Below are 13,322 nucleotides of genomic sequence, written 5' to 3'. Positions count from 1 at the left end.
AGAGAGGAGGGATAGATAATGACTGAGGTGATGGAGAGATGGAGAGATAGAGAGGAGGGATAGATAATGACTGAGGTGATGGAGAGATGGAGAGATAGAGAGGAGGGATAGATAATGAGTGAGGTGATGGAGAGATGGAGAGATGAGAGGAGGGATAGATAATGAGTGAGGTGATGGAGAGATGGAGAGATGAGAGGAGGGATAGATAATGAGTGAGGTGAGAGGAGGGATAGATAATGAGTGAAGTGATGGAGGGATGAGAGGAGGGATAGATAATGAGTGAGGTGATGGAGAGGTGAGAGGAGGGATAGATAATGAGTGAGGTGATGGAGAGATGAGAGGAGGGATAGATAATGAGTGAGGTGATGGAGAGATGGGAGGAGGGATAGATAATGAGTGAGGTGATTGAGAGGAGGGATAGATAATGAGTGAGGTGATGGAGAGATGGGAGGAGGGATAGATAATGAGTGAGGTGATGGAGAGATGGGAGGAGGGATAGATAATGAGTGAGGTGATGGAGAGATGAGAGGAGGGATAGATAATAAGTGAGGTGATGGAGGGATGGAGAGATGGGGAGGGATAGATAATGAGTGAGGTGATGGAGAGATAGATAATGAGTGAGGTGATGGAGAGATAGAGAGGAGGGATAGATAATGAGTGAGGTGATGGAGAGATGAGAGGAGGGATAGATAATGAGTGAGGTGATGGAGAGATGGGGAGGGATAGATAATGAGTGAGGTGAGGGAGAGATAGAGAGGAGGGATAGATAATGAGTGAGGTGATGGAGAGATGAGAGGAGGGATAGATAATGAGTGAGGTGATGGAGAGATAGAGAGGAGGGATAGATAATGAGTGAGGTGATGGAGAGATGAGAGGAGGGATAGATAATGAGTGAGGTGATGGAGAGATGAGAGGAGGGATAGATAATGAGTGAGGTGATGGAGAGATGAGAGGAGAGATAGATAATGCGTGAGGTGATGGAGAGATAGATAATGAGTGAGGTGATGGAGAGATAGATAATGAGTGAGGTGATGGAGAGATGAGAGGAGGGATAGATAATGAGTGAGGTGATGGAGAGATGGAGAGATGGATAATGAGTGAGGTGATGGAGAGATAGATAATGAGTGAGGTGATGGAGAGATAGATAATGAGTGAGGTGATGGAGAGATGGAGAGATGGATGATGAGTGAGGTGATGGAGAGATAGATAATGAGTGAGGTGATGGAGAGATAGAGAGGAGGGATAGATAATGAGTGAGGTGATGGAGAGATGAGAGGAGGGATAGATAATGAGTGAGGTGATGGAGAGATAGAGAGGAGGGATAGATAATGAGTGAGGTGATGGAGAGATGAGAGGAGGGATAGATAATGAGTGAGGTGATGGAGAGATGAGAGGAGGGATAGATAATGAGTGAGGTGATGGAGAGATGAGAGGAGAGATAGATAATGAGTGAGGTGATGGAGAGATAGATAATGAGTGAGGTGATGGAGAGATAGATAATGAGTGAGGTGATGGAGAGATGAGAGGAGGGATAGATAATGAGTGAGGTGATGGAGAGATGGAGAGATGGATAATGAGTGAGGTGATGGAGAGATAGATAATGAGTGAGGTGATGGAGAGATAGATAATGAGTGAGGTGATGGATAGATAGATAATGAGTGAGGTGATGGAGAGATAGATAATGAGTGAGGTGATGGAGAGATAGATAATGAGTGAGGTGATGGAGGGATAGATAATGAGTGAGGTGATGGAGAGATAGATAATGAGTGAGGTGATGGAGAGATAGATAATGAGTGAGGTGATGGAGAGATAGATAATGAGTGAGGTGATGAGAGATGGAGAGGAGGGATAGATAATGAGTGAGGTGATGGATAGATGAGAGGAGAGATAGATAATGAGTGAGGTGATGGAGAGATAGATAATGAGTGAGGTGATGGAGAGATGAGAGGAGAGATAGATAATGAGTGAGGTGATGGAGAGATAGATAATGAGTGAGGTGATGGAGAGATGAGAGGAGAGATAGATAATGAGTGAGGTGATGGAGAGATAGATAATGAGTGAGGTGATGGAGAGATAGATAATGAGTGAGGTGATGGAGGGATAGATAATGAGTGAGGTGATGGAGAGATGAGAGGAGGGATAGATAATGAGTGAGGTGATGGAGAGATGAGAGGAGGGATAGATAATGAGTGAGGTGATGGAGAGATGAGAGGAGAGATAGATAATGAGTGAGGTGATGGAGAGATAGATAATGAGTGAGGTGATGGAGAGATGAGAGGAGAGATAGATAATGAGTGAGGTGATGGAGAGATAGATAATGAGTGAGGTGATGGAGAGATGAGAGGAGAGATAGATAATGAGTGAGGTGATGGAGAGATAGATAATGAGTGAGGTGATGGAGAGATAGAAAATGAGTGAGGTGATGGAGGGATAGATAATGAGTGAGGTGATGGAGAGATGAGAGGAGGGATAGATAATGAGTGAGGTGATGGAGAGATGAGAGGAGGGATAGATAATGAGTGAGGTGATGGAGAGATGAGAGGAGGGATAGATAATGAGTGAGGTGATGGAGAGATGAGAGGAGGGATAGATAATGAGTGAGGTGATGGAGAGATGGGAGGAGGGATAGATAATGAGTGAGGTGATTGAGAGGAGGGATAGATAATGAGTGAGGTGATGGAGAGATGGGAGGAGGGATAGATAATGAGTGAGGTGATGGAGAGATGGGAGGAGGGATAGATAAAAATTTTACAACCATCTAAAAACAAGTGACCCCAAAACATTCCATCACACAGCTCTACAATGTCAAGAGATGAAACCAGAGAAGAGTCCCCTCAGCCAGCTAGTTCTGAGGCTCAGTTCACCAACCCAAACCAACCCCATAGAGCCTCGGGACAGCCCTCAGAAAATCTGGCCCAACCAAATCATCACAAAACAAAAAGAAAAATATATAACCTATTGGAAAGACACCACAAAAAATCAAAGTAAACTTCAATGCTATTTGTCTCTAAACAGACAGTACATGGTGGCAGACTATCTGACCACTGTGACTGATAGAAAACTGAGGAAAACATTGACTAGGTACAGACTCAGTGAACACAGTCTGGCTATAGAGACCGGTCGTCACAGACAAACCTGGCTGCCCAGAGAGGACAGGCTGTGCTCACTCTGCTCCAGGGGAGAGGTAGAGACAGAGGTGCATTTCCTACTACACTGTGACAAATACTCAGACCTAAGAGCATATTTCTTTCCCAAAATTATAACTCAATACAAAGAATTTGAAACTATAAAAGATGAAGAAAAAATCAAATATTTATTGGGTGAAAAGCCAAAATGTGCAGTTTTGGCAGCCAAATATGTGTCCTCCTGCCACAACCTGAGGGACAGCCAGTGAAAAATGCAAAGTAATGTTGATAATATTTCCCATTTAGCTTAGTTTTGTTTTGTCTTTCATACCAGGTCATATGTCTTCTCAAGTCATGTTGACACTGGTCTACTACTGTTGCTTTAATGTATTGTTGTTCTGATTAATATTGTTGTTGTAGCTGTTATTAATGGTAATCCCATGTCCACTACTACTATTATTATTGCTGTTGGTTCCACCATTTATTTATATATAAATATATATATATTTTGTATATATATACATATATATATTAGATTTTTATTTTTCGATATGTATACTTTGACAATGTAAGTAATAATGAACTTGCCATGTCAATAAAGTCAATTGAATTGAATAGATAATGAGTGAGGTGATGGAGAGATGAGAGGAGGGATAGATAATGAGTGAGGTGATGGAGAGATGGAGAGATGGGGAGGGATAGATAATGAGTGAGGTGATGGAGAGATATATAATGAGTGAGGTGATGGAGAGATAGAGAGGAGGGATAGATAATGAGTGAGGTGATGGAGAGATGAGAGGAGGGATAGATAATGAGTGAGGTGATGGAGAGATGGAGAGATGGGGAGGGATAGATAATGAGTGAGGTGATGGAGAGATAGAGAGGAGGGATAGATAATGAGTGAGGTGATGGAGAGATGAGAGGAGGGATAGATAATGAGTGAGGTGATGGAGAGATAGAGAGGAGGGATAGATAATGAGTGAGGTGATGGAGAGATGAGAGGAGGGATAGATAATGAGTGAGGTGATGGAGAGATGAGAGGAGGGATAGATAATGAGTGAGGTGATGGAGAGATGAGAGGAGAGATAGATAATGAGTGAGGTGATGGAGAGATAGATAATGAGTGAGGTGATGGAGAGATAGATAATGAGTGAGGTGATGGAGAGATGAGAGGAGGGATAGATAATGAGTGAGGTGATGGAGAGATGGAGAGATGGATAATGAGTGAGGTGATGGAGAGATAGATAATGAGTGAGGTGATGGAGAGATAGATAATGAGTGAGGTGATGGAGAGATGGAGAGATGGATAATGAGTGAGGTGATGGAGAGATAGATAATGAGTGAGGTGATGGAGAGATAGAGAGGAGGGATAGATAATGAGTGAGGTGATGGAGAGATGAGAGGAGGGATAGATAATGAGTGAGGTGATGGAGAGATAGAGAGGAGGGATAGATAATGAGTGAGGTGATGGAGAGATGAGAGGAGGGGTAGATAATGAGTGAGGTGATGGAGAGATGAGAGGAGGGATAGATAATGAGTGAGGTGATGGAGAGATGAGAGGAGAGATAGATAATGAGTGAGGTGATGGAGAGATAGATAATGAGTGAGGTGATGGAGAGATAGATAATGAGTGAGGTGATGGAGAGATGAGAGGAGGGATAGATAATGAGTGAGGTGATGGAGAGATGGAGAGATGGATAATGAGTGAGGTGATGGAGAGATAGATAATGAGTGAGGTGATGGAGAGATAGATAATGAGTGAGGTGATGGATAGATAGATAATGAGTGAGGTGATGGAGAGATAGATAATGAGTGAGGTGATGGAGAGATAGATAATGAGTGAGGTGATGGAGGGATAGATAATGAGTGAGGTGATGGAGAGATGAGAGGAGGGAGAGATAATGAGTGAGGTGATGGAGAGATAGATAATGAGTGAGGTGATGAGAGATGGAGAGGAGGGATAGATAATGAGTGAGGTGATGGAGAGATGAGATGAGAGATAGATAATGAGTGAGGTGATGGAGAGATAGATAATGAGTGAGGTGATGGAGAGATGAGAGGAGAGATAGATAATGAGTGAGGTGATGGAGAGATAGATAATGAGTGAGGTGATGGAGAGATGAGAGGAGAGATAGATAATGAGTGAGGTGATGGAGAGATAGATAATGAGTGAGGTGATGGAGAGATAGATAATGAGTGAGGTGATGGAGGGATAGATAATGAGTGAGGTGATGGAGAGATGAGAGGAGGGATAGATAATGAGTGAGGTGATGGAGAGATGAGAGGAGGGATAGATAATGAGTGAGGTGATGGAGAGATGAGAGGAGAGATAGATAATGAGTGAGGTGATGGAGAGATAGATAATGAGTGAGGTGATGGAGAGATGAGAGGAGAGATAGATAATGAGTGAGGTGATGGAGAGATAGATAATGAGTGAGGTGATGGAGAGATGAGAGGAGAGATAGATAATGAGTGAGGTGATGGAGATATAGATAATGAGTGAGGTGATGGAGAGATAGATAATGAGTGAGGTGATGGAGCTATAGATAATGAGTGAGGTGATGGAGAGATGAGAGGAGGGATAGATAATGAGTGAGGTGATGGAGAGATGAGAGGAGGGATAGATAATGAGTGAGGTGATGGAGAGATGAGAGGAGGGATAGATAATGAGTGAGGTGATGGAGAGATGAGAGGAGGGATAGATAATGAGTGAGGTGATGGAGAGATGGAGAGGAGGGATAGATAATGAGTGAGGTGATGGAGAGATGGATAATGAGTGAGGTGATGGAGAGATGAGAGGAGGGATAGATAATGAGTGAGGTGATGTAGGGATGAGAGGAGGGATAGATAATGAGTGAGGTGATGGAGAGATGAGAGGAGGGATAGATAATGAGTGAGGTGATGGAGAGATAGATAATGAGTGAGGTGATGGAGAGATGAGAGGAGGGATAGATAATGAGTGAGGTGATGGAGAGATGAGAGGAGGGATAGATAATGAGTGAGGTGATGGAGAGATAGATAATGAGTGAGGTGATGGAGAGATAGATAATGAGTGAGGTGATGGAGAGATGAGAGAAGGGATAGATAATGAGTGAGGTGATGGAGAGGTGAGAGGAGGGATAGATAATGAGTGAGGTGATGGAGAGATGAGAGGAGAGATAGATAATGAGTGAGGTGATGGAGAGATGAGAGGAGGGATAGATAATGAGTGAGGTGATGGAGAGATGAGAGGAGGGATAGATAATGAGTGAGGTGATGGAGAGATAGATAATGAGTGAGGTGATGGAGAGATAGATAATGAGTGAGGTGATGGAGAGATGAGAGGTGGGATAGATAATGAGTGAGGTGATGGAGAGGTGAGAGGAGGGATAGATAATGAGTGAGGTGATGGAGAGATGAGAGGAGAGATAGATAATGAGTGAGGTGATGGAGAGATGAGAGGAGGGATAGATAATGAGTGAGGTGATGGAGAGATGAGAGGAGGGATAGATAATGAGTGAGGTGATGGAGAGGTGAGAGGAGGGATAGATAATGAGTGAGGTGATGGAGAGATGAGAGGAGAGATAGATAATGAGTGAGGTGATGAGAGATGAGAGGAGGGATAGATAATGAGTGAGGTGATGGAGAGATGAGAGGAGGGATAGATAATGAGTGAGGTGATGGAGAGATGAGAGGAGGGATAGATAATGAGTGAGGTGATGGAGAGATAGATAATGAGTGAGGTGATGGAGAGATAGATAATGAGTGAGGTGATGGAGAGATGAGAGGAGGGATAGATAATGAGTGAGGTGATGGAGAGGTGAGAGGAGGGATAGATAATGAGTGAGGTGATGGAGAGATGAGAGGAGAGATAGATAATGAGTGAGGTGATGGAGAGATGAGAGGAGAGATAGATAATGAGTGAGGTGATGGAGAGATAGATAATGAGTGAGGTGATGGAGAGATGAGAGGAGAGATAGATAATGAGTGAGGTGATGGAGAGATAGATAATGAGTGAGGTGATGGAGAGATGAGAGGAGAGATAGATAATGAGTGAGGTGATGGAGATATAGATAATGAGTGAGGTGATGGAGAGATAGATAATGAGTGAGGTGATGGAGCTATAGATAATGAGTGAGGTGATGGAGAGATGAGAGGAGGGATAGATAATGAGTGAGGTGATGGAGAGATGAGAGGAGGGATAGATAATGAGTGAGGTGATGGAGAGATGAGAGGAGGGATAGATAATGAGTGAGGTGATGGAGAGATGAGAGGAGGGATAGATAATGAGTGAGGTGATGGAGAGATGGAGAGGAGGGATAGATAATGAGTGAGGTGATGGAGAGATGGATAATGAGTGAGGTGATGGAGAGATGAGAGGAGGGATAGATAATGAGTGAGGTGATGTAGGGATGAGAGGAGGGATAGATAATGAGTGAGGTGATGGAGAGATGAGAGGAGGGATAGATAATGAGTGAGGTGATGGAGAGATAGATAATGAGTGAGGTGATGGAGAGATGAGAGGAGGGATAGATAATGAGTGAGGTGATGGAGAGATGAGAGGAGGGATAGATAATGAGTGAGGTGATGGAGAGATAGATAATGAGTGAGGTGATGGAGAGATAGATAATGAGTGAGGTGATGGAGAGATGAGAGAAGGGATAGATAATGAGTGAGGTGATGGAGAGGTGAGAGGAGGGATAGATAATGAGTGAGGTGATGGAGAGATGAGAGGAGAGATAGATAATGAGTGAGGTGATGGAGAGATGAGAGGAGGGATAGATAATGAGTGAGGTGATGGAGAGATGAGAGGAGGGATAGATAATGAGTGAGGTGATGGAGAGATAGATAATGAGTGAGGTGATGGAGAGATAGATAATGAGTGAGGTGATGGAGAGATGAGAGGTGGGATAGATAATGAGTGAGGTGATGGAGAGGTGAGAGGAGGGATAGATAATGAGTGAGGTGATGGAGAGATGAGAGGAGAGATAGATAATGAGTGAGGTGATGGAGAGATGAGAGGAGGGATAGATAATGAGTGAGGTGATGGAGAGATGAGAGGAGGGATAGATAATGAGTGAGGTGATGGAGAGGTGAGAGGAGGGATAGATAATGAGTGAGGTGATGGAGAGATGAGAGGAGAGATAGATAATGAGTGAGGTGATGAGAGATGAGAGGAGGGATAGATAATGAGTGAGGTGATGGAGAGATGAGAGGAGGGATAGATAATGAGTGAGGTGATGGAGAGATGAGAGGAGGGATAGATAATGAGTGAGGTGATGGAGAGATAGATAATGAGTGAGGTGATGGAGAGATAGATAATGAGTGAGGTGATGGAGAGATGAGAGGAGGGATAGATAATGAGTGAGGTGATGGAGAGGTGAGAGGAGGGATAGATAATGAGTGAGGTGATGGAGAGATGAGAGGAGAGATAGATAATGAGTGAGGTGATGGAGAGATGAGAGGAGGGATAGATAATGAGTGAGGTGATGGAGAGATGAGAGGAGGGATAGATAATGAGTGAGGTGATGGAGAGATGAGAGGAGAGATAGATAATGAGTGAGGTGATGGAGAGATAGATAATGAGTGAGGTGATGGAGAGATGAGAGGAGAGATAGATAATGAGTGAGGTGATGGAGAGATAGATAATGAGTGAGGTGATGGAGAGATGAGAGGAGAGATAGATAATGAGTGAGGTGATGGAGATATAGATAATGAGTGAGGTGATGGAGAGATAGATAATGAGTGAGGTGATGGAGCTATAGATAATGAGTGAGGTGATGGAGAGATGAGAGGAGGGATAGATAATGAGTGAGGTGATGGAGAGATGAGAGGAGGGATAGATAATGAGTGAGGTGATGGAGAGATGAGAGGAGGGATAGATAATGAGTGAGGTGATGGAGAGATGAGAGGAGGGATAGATAATGAGTGAGGTGATGGAGAGATGGAGAGGAGGGATAGATAATGAGTGAGGTGATGGAGAGATGGATAATGAGTGAGGTGATGGAGAGATGAGAGGAGGGATAGATAATGAGTGAGGTGATGTAGGGATGAGAGGAGGGATAGATAATGAGTGAGGTGATGGAGAGATGAGAGGAGGGATAGATAATGAGTGAGGTGATGGAGAGATAGATAATGAGTGAGGTGATGGAGAGATGAGAGGAGGGATAGATAATGAGTGAGGTGATGGAGAGATGAGAGGAGGGATAGATAATGAGTGAGGTGATGGAGAGATAGATAATGAGTGAGGTGATGGAGAGATAGATAATGAGTGAGGTGATGGAGAGATGAGAGAAGGGATAGATAATGAGTGAGGTGATGGAGAGGTGAGAGGAGGGATAGATAATGAGTGAGGTGATGGAGAGATGAGAGGAGAGATAGATAATGAGTGAGGTGATGGAGAGATGAGAGGAGGGATAGATAATGAGTGAGGTGATGGAGAGATGAGAGGAGGGATAGATAATGAGTGAGGTGATGGAGAGATAGATAATGAGTGAGGTGATGGAGAGATAGATAATGAGTGAGGTGATGGAGAGATGAGAGGAGGGATAGATAATGAGTGAGGTGATGGAGAGGTGAGAGGAGGGATAGATAATGAGTGAGGTGATGGAGAGATGAGAGGAGAGATAGATAATGAGTGAGGTGATGGAGAGATGAGAGGAGGGATAGATAATGAGTGAGGTGATGGAGAGATGAGAGGAGGGATAGATAATGAGTGAGGTGATGGAGAGGTGAGAGGAGGGATAGATAATGAGTGAGGTGATGGAGAGATGAGAGGAGAGATAGATAATGAGTGAGGTGATGAGAGATGAGAGGAGGGATAGATAATGAGTGAGGTGATGGAGAGATGAGAGGAGGGATAGATAATGAGTGAGGTGATGGAGAGATGAGAGGAGGGATAGATAATGAGTGAGGTGATGGAGAGATAGATAATGAGTGAGGTGATGGAGAGATAGATAATGAGTGAGGTGATGGAGAGATGAGAGGAGGGATAGATAATGAGTGAGGTGATGGAGAGGTGAGAGGAGGGATAGATAATGAGTGAGGTGATGGAGAGATGAGAGGAGAGATAGATAATGAGTGAGGTGATGGAGAGATGAGAGGAGGGATAGATAATGAGTGAGGTGATGGAGAGATGAGAGGAGGGATAGATAATGAGTGAGGTGATGGAGAGGTGAGAGGAGGGATAGATAATGAGTGAGGTGATGGAGAGATGAGAGGAGAGATAGATAATGAGTGAGGTGATGAGAGATGAGAGGAGAGATAGATAATGAGTGAGGTGATGGAGAGATAGAGAGGAGGGATAGATAATGAGTGAGGTGATGGAGAGATAGAGAGGAGGGATAGATAATGAGTGAGGTGATGAGAGATGGGAGGAGGGATAGATAATGAGTGAGGTGATGGAGAGATGAGAGGAGGGATAGATAATGAGTGAGGTGATGAGAGATAGATAATGAGTGAGGTGAGAGGAGGGATAGATAATGAGTGAGGTGATGAGAGATAGATAATGAGTGAGGTGAGAGGAGGGATAGATAATGAGTGAGGTGATGGAGAGATGAGAGGAGGGATAGATAATGAGTGAGGTGATGGAGAGATAGAGAGGAGGGATAGATAATGAGTGAGGTGATGGAGAGATGAGAGGAGGGATAGATAATGAGTGAGGTGATGGAGAGATAGAGAGGAGGGATAGATAATGAGTGAGGTGATGGAGAGATGGGAGGAGGGATGGATAATGAGTGAGGTGATGGAGAGATAGAGAGGAGGGATAGATAATGAGTGAGGTGATGGAGAGATGGGAGGAGGGATGGATAATGAGTGAGGTGATGGAGAGATAGAGAGGAGGGATAGATAATGAGTGAGGTGATGGAGAGATGGGAGGAGGGATGGATAATGAGTGAGGTGATGGAGAGATGAGAGGAGGGATAGATAATGAGTGAGGTGATGGAGAGATGAGAGGAGGGATAGATAATGAGTGAGGTGATGGAGAGGTGAGAGGAGGGATAGATAATGAGTGAGGTGATGGAGAGATGAGAGGAGAGATAGATAATGAGTGAGGTGATGAGAGATGAGAGGAGAGATAGATAATGAGTGAGGTGATGGAGAGATAGAGAGGAGGGATAGATAATGAGTGAGGTGATGGAGAGATAGAGAGGAGGGATAGATAATGAGTGAGGTGATGAGAGATGGGAGGAGGGATAGATAATGAGTGAGGTGATGGAGAGATGAGAGGAGGGATAGATAATGAGTGAGGTGATGAGAGATAGATAATGAGTGAGGTGAGAGGAGGGATAGATAATGAGTGAGGTGATGAGAGATAGATCATGAGTGAGGTGAGAGGAGGGATAGATAATGAGTGAGGTGATGGAGAGATGAGAGGAGGGATAGATAATGAGTGAGGTGATGGAGAGATAGAGAGGAGGGATAGATAATGAGTGAGGTGATGGAGAGATGAGAGGAGGGATAGATAATGAGTGAGGTGATGGAGAGATAGAGAGGAGGGATAGATAATGAGTGAGGTGATGGAGAGATGGGAGGAGGGATGGATAATGAGTGAGGTGATGGAGAGATAGAGAGGAGGGATAGATAATGAGTGAGGTGATGGAGAGATGGGAGGAGGGATGGATAATGAGTGAGGTGATGGAGAGATAGAGAGGAGGGATAGATAATGAGTGAGGTGATGGAGAGATGGGAGGAGGGATGGATAATGAGTGAGGTGATGGAGAGATGAGAGGAGAGATAGATAATGAGTGAGGTGATGGAGAGATGGGAGGAGGGATAGATAATGAGTGAGGTGATGGAGAGATGAGAGGAGGGAGAGATAATGAGTGAGGTGATGGAGAGATAGATAATGAGTGAGGTGATGAGAGATGGAGAGGAGGGATAGATAATGAGTGAGGTGATGGAGAGATGAGAGGAGAGATAGATAATGAGTGAGGTGATGGAGAGATAGATAATGAGTGAGGTGATGGAGAGATGAGAGGAGAGATAGATAATGAGTGAGGTGATGGAGAGATAGATAATGAGTGAGGTGATGGAGAGATGAGAGGAGAGATAGATAATGAGTGAGGTGATGGATAGATAGATAATGAGTGAGGTGATGGAGGGATAGATAATGAGTGAGGTGATGGAGAGATGAGAGGAGGGATAGATAATGAGTGAGGTGATGGAGAGATGAGAGGAGGGATAGATAATGAGTGAGGTGATGGAGAGATGAGAGGAGAGATAGATAATGAGTGAGGTGATGGAGAGATAGATAATGAGTGAGGTGATGGAGAGATGAGAGGAGAGATAGATAATGAGTGAGGTGATGGAGAGATAGATAATGAGTGAGGTGATGGAGAGATGAGAGGAGAGATAGATAATGAGTGAGGTGATGGAGAGATAGATAATGAGTGAGGTGATGGAGAGATAGATAATGAGTGAGGTGATGGAGGGATAGATAATGAGTGAGGTGATGGAGAGATGAGAGGAGGGATAGATAATGAGTGAGGTGATGGAGAGATGAGAGGAGGGATAGATAATGAGTGAGGTGATGGAGAGATGAGAGGAGGGATAGATAATGAGTGAGGTGATGGAGAGATGAGAGGAGGGATAGATAATGAGTGAGGTGATGGAGAGATGGGAGGAGGGATAGATAATGAGTGAGGTGATTGAGAGGAGGGATAGATAATGAGTGAGGTGATGGAGAGATGGGAGGAGGGATAGATAATGAGTGAGGTGATGGAGAGATGGGAGGAGGGATAGATAATGAGTGAGGTGATGGAGAGATGAGAGGAGGGATAGATAATGAGTGAGGTGATGGAGAGATGGAGAGATGGGGAGGGATAGATAATGAGTGAGGTGATGGAGAGATAGATAATGAGTGAGGTGATGGAGAGATAGAGAGGAGGGATAGATAATGAGTGAGGTGATGGAGAGATGAGAGGAGGGATAGATAATGAGTGAGGTGATGGAGAGATGGAGAGATGGGGAGGGATAGATAATGAGTGAGGTGATGGAGAGATAGAGAGGAGGGATAGATAATGAGTGAGGTGATGGAGAGATGAAAGGAGGGATAGATAATGAGTGAGGTGATGGAGAGATAGAGAGGAGGGATAGATAATGAGTGAGGTGATGGAGAGATGAGAGGAGGGATAGATAATGAGTGAGGTGATGGAGAGATGAGAGGAGGGATAGATAATGAGTGAGGTGATGGAGAGATGAGAGGAGAGATAGATA

General features: G+C 44.2%; 1 protein-coding gene across 5 annotated transcripts in view; it reads right to left on the bottom strand.

Annotated features, from left to right (window-relative positions):
* The window catches only part of eps8a (EGFR pathway substrate 8a, signaling adaptor), a 279,677-nt gene that overhangs the window by 160,436 nt on the left and 105,919 nt on the right, over positions 1 to 13,322 (bottom strand). The window lies entirely within an intron of this gene.

The sequence above is a fragment of the Salvelinus alpinus genome, chromosome 11 (assembly GCF_045679555.1).
Source record: "Salvelinus alpinus chromosome 11, SLU_Salpinus.1, whole genome shotgun sequence".
Lineage (NCBI taxonomy): Eukaryota > Metazoa > Chordata > Actinopteri > Salmoniformes > Salmonidae > Salvelinus > Salvelinus alpinus.
Note: the sequence above shows the minus strand (reverse complement) of the source record. Positions and strands in the feature narration are given on the sequence as shown.